The sequence below is a fragment of the Sorex fumeus genome, unplaced genomic scaffold (assembly GCF_029834395.1).
Source record: "Sorex fumeus unplaced genomic scaffold, SorFum_2.1 ptg000002l, whole genome shotgun sequence".
Classification (NCBI taxonomy): Eukaryota; Metazoa; Chordata; class Mammalia; order Eulipotyphla; family Soricidae; genus Sorex; species Sorex fumeus.
In genome coordinates this window covers 30682960-30700622 of record NW_026606059.1, presented here as the reverse complement: position 1 = coordinate 30700622, position 17663 = coordinate 30682960, and positions in this window count along the sequence as shown.

Sequence of the window (17663 nt, the reverse complement as noted above, 5' to 3'; positions counted from 1 at the left end):
AAGTACTTTTAGGTGAAAGAAACAAAGGAAGAGGTTCAAAAGGAGTTTGAAGAGTTTGCTGGGAGACTTTCATGCTCAGATCCATTAAAAGTATGAAAAATTAACACCAATTTAAAGTAAAAAGACACATAAAGTTTAATCAGAATTCAAGTAAAGGGAGTAATTATGTACAAGAAGACAAAGTAGATGAAAAACATGTTCAGTAACCACAAGTGTGTGTGAGGGTTAAGGGTAGGTAAGATAGAGAAGATACCAGTATGGCAATAATAGCAGGGAACGATGGTGCTGGACAAGATCTGAGTGTTGAAAGTAGGTAAAAGGATATCCTTGATAACTTTTCAGTATCAATATTGCAAACCACAATGCCCAAAAAGAAAGGGGGGAGGGGGGAGAGAGAGAGAAAGAGAGGGGGGGGAAGCACCTTTCATGAGAGAGAGAAGAGAGCACCAGTCATAGAGGGAGTCAGGGGGTGGGGGTGGGGGGTGAAGGGGGAAAACCTGGGGACATTGGTGCTGGGAAATGTACACTGGTGGAGAGAAGGGTGTTCGAATACTGCATGACTAAAATCTAATCATGAACAGCTTTGTAAGGGTCTATCTCACAGTCATTCAATAAAAAAGTCACTGTTACTATCCTCCCATTGTTCATCGATTTGCTCCAGGAGGCCCAGTAACATTGTGAGACTTGTTACTGTGTTTGGCATATCCAATACGTCAGGAGTAGCTTGCCAGGCTTTGCCGTGTGGGTGAAATACTCTCAGTAGCTCTCCGAGAGGGGCAGAGGAATCGGGTTGGCCATGTGGGCTGCATGCAAGGTAAACACCGTACCCACTGTGCTATTGCTCCAGCCCAATAAAAAAGTAAAAATGAAAAATATAATAAAGGTCAGGGGCTGATTTACTTGCTTTCTTTGCATACAGTCAATGTAGGGTCGGTCCCGAGCATCCCATATGGTACCCTGAGTGATGGTCATGAGTGATTCCTGAGTGCAGAACCAGGAATAACCCCAGAAGTGCCACAAACTAGAAATTAATTAATTAGTTAATTAAATGGAGTTTATTGCAGTGCCTTAGAAGCACATATCTTACGCAACTGAGACATTCTAACCATTAAAGATTAGATACCAATGTTAGAAGGTGATGGTTTGGCATCTTATGGAAATGAAAATGATGCAAGTTCAAAGGAAGAAATTGATGAGCTACTAGTGCTGAAATTTAGTCACATGCAATAGGACAGAGTAGAAATATTACTTCACTGAAATGAGGCTACCAGAGAGTTTGAGAAGTTCTTTATTATTATTTGAAGTGGGAGATTGGCATGACCAAGTTTGATGTAGATGCTGTTTTGAATATTCATGATAATGAAATTTCTCAGTGCATTGCTTTGGTACAAGAATCTCCAATGAATAAATGCCACACATTTTGAATCTACTAGTCATAAATCATCTCTTGTCCATGGAATTCTCAGGTTCTGTGTTCCTCAAAATACTGATAATAAGTTGTGTGATCAAATGTTTCAATGTCGGGTGTAGTTGTTTTGGTGAGTTCTTATGACGCTGACGATAAGAATCCAATCACTGTCAATAGAGTCACCTAATTATGTCTCAACCGAATTGACCAAAGTTAACTTTTTAAAAATAAACATTCCTGAGACTCCTGAGACTCACTGAGTGGGTGCCGTTTAATAATATAGCTGCAATCTGAGAGAGATTGCTTACAGGTATTATTGTAATGGACATGCTTTAAGGAAAAATAGTTGGGCTCTCAAAAGAGAAAATGGAACTGTTATCCAGTTTGCCTATAGGAAATGAATTTTGCTAGGTATATAAAATCTGAAATGAACAGGACCAGAAAGATAGCTTAGTGGGACAAACTCATGCCTTACATGCAGGAGATCTGGATTTTATTTCCAGCATACATGGTCCAGCACAGGAATACGGACCAAGGAGTGCTTCCGAGCACTGCAAAGTGTGGCTCAAATACAAAATAGAGAAAAGAACAGGAAATCATTTAGACAAGTGGAATTAATTAAAGCCAACGTAGCAAAAGTTATACAAGAAATTTCCTTCATTAATGAGCACATGTTTAAGCTGTAGTTATTATTTGACAATTGTAAAAATCTTTGAGGGCAGCCAGGGGGAGTCCTCAATGGCTCTTCCCCTAGTTGCTTGCGTTCAGAGTGCCTCGGGCCACTCACCCAGCTGGGGCGGCCTGGGCCATGGGGCAGATGGTGGACGAAATGAGGGCCAAGTTGGTTGATTGATCAGATGCCGTTTATTCCATTCTCCCCACACACCTGCCCCAGTCTCTCTGAGCCTCCCATTCTAGCCTCACACTGCTCCTCATTCCCCTCTCCTTCTGTCTTTGCCGTTCATCACTCCATGCTCCAGGTTGCAGCTTGGGCTCTGTCTCTCTCCACGTGCCTGCTCCTGTATTCTTCTTCTACATTCTTCTCTCTCTGTCCCGCTTGCTAGACTCTTCGTGGTCCATCTTGCCGCCCTGCTCTCTCCTCTCTCCTCTCTCTTGCCTCTCCTACTCCCCTGCACTCTGGGCTGACACTGCATCCAGACAGGTAGCAAAATCAATAGAAGAAAGCCCTCCCTGAGGGCCCATCTAAAAGGTACTCACTCTAAAGCCCTTCCTGACTGCCTAAGGGTAAAATACCTCTTAAGGTGTTTTTCCCTTTTCCTCAGTCCAATAACTATCAATATATCAATACTAGCTATTTTTGTATAGACACAGTAAGAGATAACATTGAGACTTGTAGGACAGCTCTTGCCACAGACGCCAACTACAGCTCTCAGGTCAGATTAATCTTTCCTAACCCTAGCAGGGTCCAAATCAAGTTATTACTTTTTGGATCATGACAGCATTTGTCCATGACCAAGTTCTTAACTTATAGTTCAACACACATAAATTTCATATATTAGGAGAAATTGATGACCAGATACTGAGATCCCTTTCATTATTTATTTATTTATTTATTTATTTTTGCTTTTTTGGGTCACACCCAGCGATGCAGAGGTTACTCCTGGCTCTGCACTCAGGAATCACCCCTGGCAGTGCTCAGGGGACCATTTGAGATGCTGGGAATCGAACACGGGTTATTGCTCCAGCCCCCTGAGATCCCTCTTAAAGATCATTTTATACATCACCTTTTTCTTGTTTTTATTTTAACCCTCTTTTAACAGCATATCAAATGAATATTTAGTAAAGGAAAATATAATTGAATCAATGGTGAGCAACTAATATTATATCAACATAGATCTGCTAATTTTTAAAGATTATATTATTACCTCATGCACTTTACACTTTCTCCACATTAACTCACATATCATACAATTCAGCCACTTAAATTGTTCCACTTAATTTGTTCTAATATATTGACTCACAAGTCAGACAGAGTTCCCTGTGGCATATTCGATATGCCAAAAACAGTAACAAGTCTCAAATGGAGACGTTACTGGTGCCTGCTTGAGCAAATTGATGAACAAAGGGAGGACAGTGCATTATGGCGCTTTGGCCAGGCCCATCTCGATGCCAGGGTAGCACATAGCTTACTGCTTGCCCTGGTTCCATTCAGTCCCTCGTCAGGATCCTGCTTTTGGGGGTGCCAGGAAGTAAAAGCAGAGAACAGATACCCAAGAAGAAAATATCACTGAGAGTCACATTACAAAATCATGTCTTCTTGTGTCCATACAAAAAGGAGATTGCTCTGAATAGACTATGCAAAGGACTTCAGGAGAAGAGAAAAACAATATTTACAAGTCAACAGAGCACGAAGAAAGAAGTTACAAATAAACACAGAGGAATGGGAGCACTGTGATGAGAGCAACCCAATAAACCTAAACTACCCGAGGCTATGCAGAAAGGACAGGACAGTGTTATCTTACAGATAGTATTAATATCAAACTAAATATCAACCAAAAATGATATTAACTACATCAGATGAATAGAGAGGTGGGTGAATAAGAAAACTAAGCACTCACCTATCTTACTACAAAGATAATAGATATTACAATTGAAATCATCAGATGGCCCCTCAGTATCTGTATTGCAAACCATAATGCCCGAAAATAGAGAGAGAGTAAGAAGGAAATTTTCTGCCACAGAGGCAGGAGGTGGGGTTTGGGGGTGTGTGGCAGGAGGGATACTAGGGACATTGTTGGTAGAAAATGTACAGTGGTGGAGGGATGGGTGTTGGATCATTTTATAAGTGAAACTCAATCATGAAATCTTTGTAACTGTATCTCACAGTGATTCAATAAAAAAAAAGAAATCATGAGAGAATAATTATATATTATAATTTATTTAAATGAAGGTAAATGCCAGAATATAAAGGTTAAGGTAAAATAACTAAGAAAGATATAGGAGAGTTTTTTTTTATTATAAGCCTTGCGAAGTGATGACATTTGAAACAAATAAAATAAGTTAATTTCATATATTTTGATTACCAAGATGACTCCACTTGCTGAGAAAATTTATAATTCTAGTTCAATTCTATATTATAAAGCATAGTAAATTGTTTTATTCATGGGAGTTGATATGAAAAAGTGCAGCATATTATACAAAAAACTTTAACGAAGCAATGTACAAGTCTTAGTGATTATTTTGTATATAAGAAAATGGCTATGTTATTTAGAAACTTTTGAAGAAATTTGTTAAGAATAGTTAAGAAATTTGTTAAGAATAGTTAAGAAATTTGCTAAGAATAGAAATTTGTTAAGAAATTTGTTAAGAATAAATTTGTTAAGAATAGTGATATGATAAACACAGAAATAAAAATACATAATATTTTATGCAATATTATTTCTTTACAAAAATTGCCTATAAACTTTGTGTATGTATTCCATTATAAGTGTGTGTATGAAACATATATGTATTGCATGTAAGAAACACACACAAATATATTTACATTTATATATATACACACACACACACACACACAAAATACAGGATGAACATAAGTCTTTACAGGATTTCTTTAAAACACAGATTTCAGCAGTTCTCAAGTTCAAGAACACCACTCCCATCCTGTCGCTTAGAAAATAAAGCTTCTTACCTTGACATTTAATCTTTCCTGTGTTGTGTCCAACACATATTTTCTGAGTATTAACAGCTGCTCTTCTTTGTGTATCTTTAGGGAGAATCAAATTAGCAACCCAGCAGTTCCTCATAGTCAACCTTTGTCTCTATGACTATAATACTTTTGTCATCCTCTTCCGTAATCTCTAAGATTATTTTCTCATATTAAATTATTTTTTCTCAAATTGTTTTTGTATTTTAAATTTGGGACTTTTTCTAATTTAGTTTGCATATAATTGGCTTTATCTTAATGTTATTGGGCTTAAAATGATTTTACGCTAACATTAAAAAGAATTTACATCTAATTATTATACGATCTGAATTCTTTTGCAAATAGGACTCTTGAAAAGACTAAATGATGCTTATTGAATCAGAGAGTGGAGAATAGCAAGGGGGAAGAGGAACACTGAGTGTCCTGCTGTACTCTGGCTATATGTCCCAGGTTGAGGAAGACTATAGCTGCATTTATTCCTTCTTTTTTGCGCTTCTTTACTTATCTACCTTACCATCTCTTGCCATCTTTGCTGCACGTCTGGGTAACTGCTTTGCTTGGCATGCTGTTTGATCCCAGTGTCTGGGCAACAATGGACAATATAATTCTTTCCCTTGATTTGGGGGCACAGACAGGGAATGGTAAAATCCATTTGTCATTAATCGTGAAAAGTTGTGCCTAGATGCTGCCAGTGTTAGATTGTCCATGCTTGGGATTATAGGAAAAGTCATCACAATTTTTCATATGAAAAATAAAATATGGTACGTAATATACATTCTTCATATTTATCACAAGATTTCACAATACATGCTGTGTTTTGGATATAGGTCTAAGCATTTTTATAAATGGTAACTCATGGAAATTTCATATGGTGCTTCAGAGTACCTACTATTAGTTACATTTTTAGTGAGTAAGGATGCAAAAACGGAGGCTTACAGAGATGAAGTGAATGGTCTAATGCTACACAGCTGAAAAAATTTAAATCTTGATAATATGTAGAGTCTCTAATCTTAATAGTTATGCTATGCTGAAGAATGGCAAAAAATAATGAAAAGAACTTTAGATCTCATTGTATTTGCTAATCTAAGCTCACCTGTTTTTTTATGGTGTCCAACATCTGGGAAGTGTTTAAAAATTGCTCAGGTTTTTAAAAACACTCTAGGGCATTTAAAGGTCTGGCAGTATAGATAACTCAAAAGCAGTTCAGCTACATACACATGGATTGCTCAATAAATTATAACTAGAATCTTTAGAAATGCATGACTGAACTGCTAAGAAAGGCAGGGAAATTGCTTTGGGCCACAAACGAAGAGGAAAGAGAAAATCAGGACAGTGAATGGCAGGGCTGATACTGTCTACCCTGAGGTATTTATTACTTTTAATAATATAGGGTCTTTGCTGAATCAATAACTTTTATAGTGTTAGCCCTTCAGCATGAGTGAAAATTCTAGTAAAGGGAACTCCCATAAGTTTTGGGAAGAAGTTTAAATTTATTGGCCACTTTGGCGAACAGTGAGACATCTCATGAATTTGAATCTGTGCATTCTTATGACCAAGCAAACCATTTGCTAGTTTTATACCCAGGAGAAACAAAGCTGTGGAAAAATCAGATATGAAGAATTTTCTTATAGTGTTGCCTGAGTTAGTGGGAAGTTGGAACAGGAGCATGAATTATATTAGCATCATATAAGGCAACACACAGGGCAGTGAAAATCAATATACTGTAGATGTATAATCAGGGATAATTCTCAAAGCATCTCTTCTGAGCAAATAAGTTGCAAGGTATTGTGGCTTTTAAGCGTATGTGCTGAAATGTGGAGAGTCATAAAGAACTTTTTAAATTGCATATCCTAGCTTCTGGAAAAAAATGAAAGAGCTTCTGATTCTGTCTCAAAAAAATGAAAGCGACTTCAATGGTGGGCATGCAGTTGCAGATGTTCAGTTGATATTTTCGAACAGACCCTCGAAAACAGTTTCCAAACAAAAGCAAGGAGAATGGAGTAGTGGTTTTACTGCATATTTTCTAAGTAAAAAATATTTGTATATTTTCATTTTTTTTCTAAAATTCACATCAACTCACTGATGCTTTAAGTTTTATTTCTTGATAAACTTAAACTTTTGTTCTTTTTCTGGTCTGGTGAAGTATCTTTTATTTACTGAATCCACACAGTTAATACACAAACTCACTTCTGCAGTAATCAAACTCCCCTGTGTTCTTGTTTTTTTTTCTTTTCTTTTTGGGTCACACCGGCGATGCACAGGGGTTACTCCTAGCTCTGCACTCAGGAATTACTCCTGGCTGTGCTCTGGGAACTATATGCTGGGATGCTGGGAATCAAACCTGGGTTGGCCGTGTGCTAGGCAAATGCCCTACCCACTGTGCTACTGTTCCAGCCCTCCCCTGTGTTCTTAAACTTACATTCATCCCATCACAGTTCACCAAATAGATTCATTTTCGAATCTCTTTAAAATTGTGTGTTTATGTCCACTGTGGAGGGGTGGGTGTTAGAACATTGTACAACTGAAACCCAATAATAAACAGCTTTGTAACTATACATCTCACAGCAATTAAAATAATTACAATAAAACAAAAAAACCTGTGTGTGTAAGTATGCATGTCTGTGCACAAACATTTGTTCTACAACAATGCTTTTATCACGATTGAAAAAAGAGAAAACCTTTTGTATCTTGGAATCATGAAATTATCAGTTATTATTTAGAATATCAAATTTATTTAGATGAAACTTACTCTCCAAAAACTATTGCAAGTGGACAATGGAGTGGTTTTCAGTATCTTTAGAGTGAGTAACCAATAGCACACTAGAACATTTTCATTGCCCCTAAGAGAAACTCTGTATCTGTTAGCAGTCTCTTCATTCACACATCATATTTTCCCTTTATCTTTGAGCCACACCTGACAGTGCTCAGGGCTTCCTCTGGGCTCTGTGCTCAGGACACACTCTTGTCAGTGCTCAGGGGTTTTTATGGGGATTGAATCTGGGTAGGCCACATGCAAGGCAACTGCCTTACCTGCTGTACTATCTCTCCAGTTCCTTCCACTGTTTTACTGCACCCTCACTCCCACCCCACCTCACTGGCACTCCTTTTCCTCTCCCTTTCTTTTCTTGTCTCACCAGTCCAAGGAAACCAGTTACTTAAGTTCTGTTCTCTAAATTTGTCTCCTTTTCTGCATATGTCAGTAGCACTGTAGCACTGTCCTTCCATTGTTCATCGATTTGCTCAAGTGGGAACCAGTAACGTCTCCATTGTGAGACTTGTTTTTACTATTCCTGGCATATCAAATACACCACGAGGAGCTTGTCAGGCTCTGCTGTGTGGACAGAATACTCTTGGTAGCTTTGTGGGCTCTCCTAGAGGGGCAGAGGCATCGAATCCAGGTCAGACACGTGCAAGGCGAACGCCCTACGCACTGTGCTATCTCCAGCCCAGATGTCAGTAGTAGCTTATAATATATAATGTTTTGTGACTGTTTCTTTTGCCTTTTGCTTAGAATGATTTTAAGGATAATGCACCTGCAGCATTTATTTATACAAAAACCATCTTTATCAGCAAACATTTCATTAGATGGACTGCAACATTTTGTTTACTTTTTTATTGGTAAATGCAATGTTGATTATTGGAAAGTCCACTTACTTGGCTATTATGAATAATTGTGCTGTTAGCTTTCATGTATAAGTTCTGTGTGATCATGTATTTCAATTTCAGTTTATACCTAGGGAGTATAATTACAAAGCAATATGATGATTTTTTTTTTATATTTAACTCTTTGAGGAACTGTCAAAATGTTTTTTCAAATTGATTAAATAATCTTACACAGACACCAGCTGTGTATGTGGGATGCAGTTTTGACATACTTTTGTCAAAACTTGTTATTGTATATTTCTTGATTATAGTATAGTCATTCCAGTGGGCGTATGTGGCATTTGATTGTGGTTTGGATCTGTATTTTCCTAATGAATAATGATGTTAGGCATTTCATATGCTCGTAGCCATTTGTATATATTCTTTGGGAAAATGTCAATTTAGTTCCTTAACCCGTTTCAAAAATTGGTCTATTTTTCATTTGAGTATTTAGTTCGGAGGTTTTGTCGGTTTTTTTTGTATAAATGAGATATGAATCTCTTAGCAGAATATGCTTTGAAAGTATTCATTCCATTCTTTTAGTTGTTTTTGACTTTCTATGCAGTATTATTAGCATTGAAAAAAATCTTTATTTTTTGCTTATTTCTTTGGTTTTAGGACCACACCCAGCAGTGCTCAAGGGCTGATCCTAGCTCACTGCTAGGAGTCACTCCTGAGAATGTTTGGGGGACCAAACCTAGAATTCCCACAGGCAAAGCACACATTCCGACACACTAACCCATATTTTCGGCCTCCAAATAGTTTCTATTTTGATGACCAATTAATTTATTGTGCTTTTGATACAGTATTTAAGAACACACAGTCTAATTCAATGACATCAAGGTGTGCACCCATGCTTTTTTATACATTTTTATGGTTTTAGATTGTTACATAGAAGTCTTTCATCCATTCCAAATTGGATTTATGATAGGAATTCAACTTCATTCTATGTGAATATTTAGTTGTTCAAGCACCAATTGATAAAATATACTCTGTTCTCTATTGAATTAGTTTGATACTTCTGATAAAATCAATTTACCATTTTTGGAGGTTTTATCTAGGAACTTTAAACTAAGTATGTCTGTTCTCCTGCTGACACCACAGCTTGATTATTGCAGTTTTGTGGAAACATTTGAAATTGAAGTGTGAGATTTCCAACTTCTGTCTTTATTTTCAATATTGTTTTAGTTAAGCAAGGTCTCTTGCAATATCAGATGGATATGATGCCAGTTTGACAAAAAGGGAGCTATTTTAGGCTAAGTTTTAATACAGATCATAAAATTAACCTAGTTTGTTTTTTTCGCAGACATTGCTAACCAATAAGAATGAATATGTATTGTATATAAAACATCATCAAGTGTAATAAAAATATAATGGTTAATCTTTACTGGTTACTTCTTGAAGATATTGCTTTTAAGAGCTTCACATATTCTTTCAAAAACCTTACAACCTCATAGTACAGTTGTATTAGTACTGTTTAATTGTGTGCCTGATGAAGGGATAAGATGCAGGGAGCATTTTGCCTAGATTCAGTTGCTGGTTTCTGGAACCAGAGTTCAAATCAGGGTGACAGTGCTGAGTCAGATGTGGTACAAGAGCTGACACAGGAGAGGCTCGGGAAAACAAAATTTATTCTTATACTCACGATTCTAGAAGAGAAGGCCCTAATGAACACTATGAAGGTCACAGGGTGACAAAAAAGTCAGATAACAAGAAAAGGGGGGAAATGGAGCTAAAACCTTCTTCCACACCTGGGAAAACTAGATCCTGGCAGCTTGAAGAATTTCAGATGGTCAGTTTAAAACATTTCCTTGGACATCCGAGCCATAAGAGAGGATCATAGCTGTTTAGTACCTGGCTCTAAGGTAGTTTAATGTAAAAGTATATTGCCTCCTAGAACGAGGTCCTAGTCTGGCTTTAGTTTGATTTGCTTATATAATTAGTCAGACTCCTGGTTAAGCTCTTTGCCATATCTAAGAATTGGTTCGCACTGGGTGGGGCAATCTTTTCCACAGGAAGGGGTTTAAGATATCAAAATATCATCATATGCAGAAAATTTAAATATAGACAATGCTAATTTCAGCTCCAGAATGCGCATCTTTAAACATTATATATCATCTCCTATTATGTTTTTAATATAATTAAATGATAAAAATAATTATGTTTTTATTATAGTTTAGCTAGGATGGTTGCAATAGCTTTAAAGTATGTGGTGCTGGTATACAAACTTACTGCACACCACCCACCACCAAAGTGCCAATGGCTTTTCATTTTTACTGTCCTTTTGTCACCTGTAGTCTGGCCTTCATTTCTTACCCCTTCCTCCTACTGCTTGTAATTGGTTTTGTGATCAAATGCCAATAGTTTTCCATTGTTCAGTACAGTTAATTTCCTTGTTTTGTCTCTCTATTCCATAGATGAGTGAGATCATTCGCCATTTATCCTGCTCTCTCTGAATTATTTCACTTAACATGATGTCTTCCAGTTCTGTCCAAGTTGCAGCAAACTGCCTGACTTCACTTTTTCTTGTAACTGCCTATATTCCATTATCTGTGTGTGTGTGTATATACATATATAAATATAAATATATATAAAGACATATATATGTCTATATATGTATAATTTTTGTGGTGGTGATAACAAATACATTTATTATGTGTGTCTATTGGTTTACTGACTTCTAGAAACCCAGAGTTGACACTGATTGCCTAGCTCTCAGAAGTGTGTTTGTTGATACAAAATTATAGCTAATAAGTTGAGACATGTTTAAACAAGTTCTAATGTTTTCTTTCTGTCATAGATAAAGGGAAAAAATAGGAAATTTCTATCTTTAGTACCCACTTTCAACACCCCATCAAGTTTGCAAAGCAGTAGAAATTGGCCACATTGCTTCACTGTTGTAAATTTCCCTTTAAATAAGATTTAGCTATAGAGGCCCCATTCTCAGTTTGAGATTTATTCAGCCTGACTTTATGTTGTTTTTTTCCTTTGGTGCATATGTAGAGTCATTTGTCCAAACAGTGACTATACAGATATATTTAGATTCAAAACAAGAGAAAAATTAAAATTACTATGAGTTTCATAAAAAGGGACAAAAGGATATTAGAAAACATTGATCCATTTTCCAAGCCTAACCAATAAAATACATTTTCCCACTGCTGATCTTAGTACCAAAGCTACCTTTATCTTTGAGCTTAAACATGGGAAAATTGTTTTTTCTTGCAGTGCTATTCCAGGTATGATGAATGTTAGCAATGTCAAAGATACCCTCAGTTAAAAAGAACATTAGAGCAGGGTCAGAGAGATAGTACAGGAAGTAGGGAGCTTGCCTTGTACGGGCTGACCTGAGTTCAACTGCCAGCACCATTTGCCAGGTGTGGCCCCAGAACAAACAAAGGAACATTAAGACTGAAGTTGTTCATCTTTAGTTAAGACAATGACTGATTTAGTGTGTATCCAAGCATGGGATATACCACAATTTACCCATTCATTGTCATTGGATATATATTTTTTCTATATCCTGGCTATTGTACTGAATGCTTCAATGAACACAGATGTTCATACATCCTTTCAAATTTGTGTTTTGGGGGTTATATGTAAAGAGGTGGACTCTTTGGGTCTTATGGGAATTTTAATCTTATCTTTTTCTTTTAAAAGCATGGGCCTTCTAGTTGTACTATAGGAAGATTAGTGAGAAACTATAAAAACTTATAATGTTCAAATACATATCTCTTCCTACCTTTGAAACAGTGATTCATAAATTTCATCACAAGCACTCTGAATGTCATTCAAAGACAGAAAATAACCTTAAAGTAAAAACATTGCAAAATATAATACAAGGAATTAGGTTGCTAATGGATATTCAAAATAATTACAGGTAAAATTGGTATTGTATTATAGAATAAAACAAATGCATTTGGAGTAAGACAGTCTTCAGTTTGAATTTCTGACTTTTCCACCAGCTAGTATGGTATGTCATTGAATAGCTATTTGGGCTTAATTTCCACATCTGTAAAATAGAGTGATAATAGTAATAATGATGGGTAATCATCATCATGTAGTTGTCAATAAGTAATTGACCCATAATTCGAATTCAAATTTAACACCAAAGCCAGTTTAATATCTTCTAGAAAATCACACTATGGAAGACAAAAATATCAAAAGTCACTTATAGACAAAAGCTCTAATGCTGGGCAAATACAAATAGAGACCATGGATTCTATGAGCAGAGAGTACATATTAGAAAAATCAGTCTTGAACATTTCATTTCATAAGGTGTAAGTCTGTTACTGATTAATCTTAATTTTTCATTAGATGAATGAACACCATTTTGAAATTAAACTTATTGTAGAAGGTTGGCTATATTTTCATGTTCTATAATTAAATATTGAAATAGCTTTACTAAGATTTATACTGTTTTAATATAATACCATATTATTCTATATAATGAAATGAAATAAAGGGAACAAGGTCTGCCTTTGTTAGTATTTTTGGCAGAACAGTTCATATGAGTCAGTCAATGCTGAGAATAAGAAATAACCTTTCGTGTTTTTTTTTTGGCAGTTGTTGGGGGGCATATCTGGTGATGCCCAAGGCTTTCTCCTGGATCTGCAGTCAAGGATCACTCCTGAAGGACCTCAAGGGACCATATGTGATTTACCCTGGGCCAGCCTACTCCAAGGCAAGTACCCTATCCACTCACTATCTCTTCAGCCCCAAGAAATAATCTTCTTATGATATATTGTACAGGGACCAGAGAGAGAGTACCACAAGTATGGCACTTGCCTTGCACACAGTCAACCTAGGTTTGATTCCTAGCACCCTATATGGCCCCCAGAACCCATCATCAATAACACTAAACACAGAGTCAGAAGTAAGACCTGTATACCACCAGGTGTGGCTCAAACACGCCCCCCCCCAAAAAAAACAAAGAATATATGGCATCTTAGGTTAAATAGCAATAATTTATTGCTAAAATAGAGACACTAAGGGATATTACTGTCAAGTACAAAAGAATTTATGAAAAGAGATATCATAAAATACATTTTAGAAAACAAATACAACAGAAAACATATGTTGACAATTCTAATCAATGGTTTGCACTGGATACTGACAACTGTGTACTCAAGTTTCAAGCTCATGCTGCAACATTAAAAGTTTCAAATTTAAGGATAGGAATAAAATAAAACATAAATGCAAAATAATTCTGCCATTTTATTGAAACGGGCTGGAGCGATAGCACAGTGGTAGGGCGTTTGCCTTGCACACAGCCAACATGGTCAACTTGAGTTCGATTCCTCTGACCCTCTCGGAGAGCCCGGCAAACTACCGAGAGTATCTCACCCGCATGGCAGAGCCTGGCAAGCTACCTGTGACGTACTCCATATGCCAAACACAGTAACAACAAGTCTCATGATGGAGACGTTACTGGGCCCGCTCGAGTAAATCGATGAACAACGGGAGGATCGTGACCGTGACTTTGTATATACTTACAGGAATATTAGGGAATATCATTTAGACTTTATTATGCATGTTAAGAGCAAATTTAAGTGTAAATAATTGAGAACCTGCTTACTGGATATATCTCACAGTTACTTAATGAATTTTCCAGCATTTTATTTATGCAATCTTTTAAAAATTCATTTATTCTTACATTCACTCATTTTTAAAATTTCATTGACTATAATTTATTTTTTTGTTTCCTAATACAGGCAAAGTTCGAAAGAGTTATCTATATAACAAATATCTAAAATATAGATATTTGCTATATAGATATAGAATATGTAACATTGTTTCTCTGAACTTATAATATCTTGTCCCCGAGAATCAAAGCCATTGGGGCCGGAGCGATAGCACAGCGGGGAGGATGGTTGCCTTTCACGCGGCTGACCTGGGTTTGATTCCCAGTATCCCATATGGTCCCCTGAGCACCGCCAGGAGTAGTCCCTGAGTGCAGAGCCAGGAGTAACCCCTGTGCATTGCCCGGTGTGACCCAAGAAGAAAAAAGAAAAAAAAAAGAATCAAAGCCAGCTAAAGGTATGGAGTTGGATATTAATCAGAGGAAATGGATCCTCTTTCCTTTGGAAGGAGAGAATTTGATGATTACTCTGTGTATTAGAATAGCCACATTATTTTTTCAGAGGGCTGTATTTTTCTTTTCAATTCAATTTCCCTATAAACAGTGGTGTTCCACTAAGCCTACTACACTACACCCTGACCTTCAGTGATGAAGTATTGTGATTGGCTGTATTATTATTAGGCGTTACCCAACACTTATAGAGATACACATTCAAGAAAAAGGTTCCTTATTACTTATTTCTTGATAGCCAGACTGGAGGACTGTAGGAGCACATTCTGTCCTACGCAGAGTGCCTGAATCCCCAGTGTGCACACCACATGGAAGCGTTTTGCTTTACCAAGTCATCTTTTGTTAACTTAGGTTCTATTTTCTCCTTCTTTCTTTAAATTGGGCATGGGCAGCATTATGTTAAATATTTTATACTTAAAATTTTCTTGTTAGCAAAGATTCTCAGTTACTGGGGAAAAATAAAGATGGCATCTTGGACATGATAAGAAGAATTTTTGTCAGAGTTATTGATAATTAATATCTAAGAGGGTAACTACACAGTTTAACATTTATAGATTTCTTTTGGGCTGGAGCAATAGCACAGTGGGTAGGGCATTTTCCTTGCATGTGGCCAACCCAGGTTTGATTCCTTCGTCCCTCTTGGCGAGCCTGGCAAGCTATCAAGAGTATCCTGCCCGCATGGCAGAGCCTGGCAAGCTCCTTGTGGTGTATTCAAAATGTCAAAAGCAGTAACAAGTCTCACAATTGAGATGTTACTGGTGCCTGCTCGAGCAAATCGTTGAACAACAGGAGGACAGTGCTACAGTGCTACAGATTTTCTTTAAGAGATTCATGGTATTATGCAAAGGTAGTTTATAAAAGTTACCCCCATCAACTATTTTAGATTATGGTTACTTACAAATACTTCAAATATTAAAAACTAAATATTTAAGTCTCATATTTAGATGTGGAAATTACAGAGATTAAGAAAGGTAGAGTTATATAATCTGGAAGCATCATTTGATTTCTAGAGAAAGCTGGACGGCAGAATTTTATAATCTGCAAACATCATTTAATTCTAGTTGTTCCTAAAAGCTGATGTGAGCAGTGCAGTGAGAAGCAGTCCTCGTGATTGTCACTGTCACTGTCACTGTCCTCCCATTGTTCATTGATTTGCTCGAGCGGGCCCAGTAACATTGTGAGACTCGTTGTTTGTGAGACTCGTGTTTGGCATATGGAATACATCACAGGTAGCTTGCCAGGATTGACCACGCAGGCGAGATACTCTCAGTAGCTTGCCAAGATATCCGAGAAGGGCGGAAGAATTGAAGGCAGAGGAATCGAACTTGGGTCAGCCGGGTTAGCCGCGTGCAAGGCAAATGCCCTACCCGCTGTGTTATCGCTCCAGCCTATTTAGATTCACATGAGACGTATAAAAGATAGTTTGCTTATATAAAATATTATTTAGTGTAGCGTCACAAAATTACCCTAGTGTCTGCCATTCAGACTACTTCCTTCACCATTTAGACACACTGGAGAAGCCAAATTAGCTTTTAACTACCTTATGTTCAAAACAAATTTAAAGCAAAGTGTAACTTCTATAACATTGGTAGTCAAGGCTCAGCAGGCAGTAGGGTTATTGAGATATTATCTTGATTTAAAAATGAACTCTGCTACTGATGGTGACTTTCGGCAAGTTATTTATTTATCCTTTATATGCCTGAGTTTTGTTATCAGAAAAAAGAAAATACAGTATTAATTGATGATGCTCTTGAGGATTAAATTATTCATCATATTTATAGTAAATTGCTTGTAATGATACATTACATATGTATTACAAATAAATGTAGTTATTGCTTATCACTTCTTTCACTGTAAGAAGCAGGAAGAAATAAAAACTGACTTTGTGCCCACAAATTACTCAATTGTGTTGGGTTCTATAGCCTTTTGCTCTCTTAGATAGTGTAGATAAGCACCCAAAAGTTTCATTGCCTATTTTCCCCCCAAGCTTCAGATACACACATATACATATATATAAACATATAGAAGCTTTATTTTTACATAATTGCTATATGTAAACTATATAACTAAGTAGGTCATTAGACATAATTTATACTTAAGGATCTATATACTGACATACTGATTTGATTGCAAGATATTTATGGCTTTTTTGGTAAATGGCTTATATGTATGAATTTTATAAGTGTTAGGTATTTATAGTGATGAAATAAAAACTGATGGTGACAATAATAGAAGCGTTGACTATTTCTTGAATCTTTACTGTTGCGTGGTCCTGTACTGATTCTTGTATTATCTCAAAATATTTTCATAATAAACTCAAGAGCCAAGTACTATTTGTTATCAGTTTAAGGATTAGGATTTGGAGGCTAGATAAATTAGGCAGTGCAGAGGGAAAAATGCACAGTTAGTAAAAGGCAAAGTCTATTTCTTGGGCTAGAATGCAAGGTTAGTATTCTCAATAATTAAAGATTGAAAGCATTTTATAATTTTTCCTAAGAACAACTGATGAGATAATCAAATTTAAGAGAATGCTAGACCACCATTCACACATATTAACAGATAGGAAGTCTTATGCTAAACTCAAATTTAACAATATTTATAATTAATATTTGTTAGTAAAGTACCTTAGCATAATAAACACTCGTATTACTGTCCAATGTAATTTAAGCATTTTAATTATTTCCGGGGCTGGAGCAATAGCACAGTGGTAGGGAGTTTGCCTTGCGCACAGCTAGCCCAGTCGGGTTCGATTCCTCCACCCCTCTCGGAGAGCCCGGTAAGCTACCGAGAGTATATCGCCCGCATGGCAAAGCCTGGCAAGCTCCCCATGACATATTCAATATGCCAAACACAGTAAC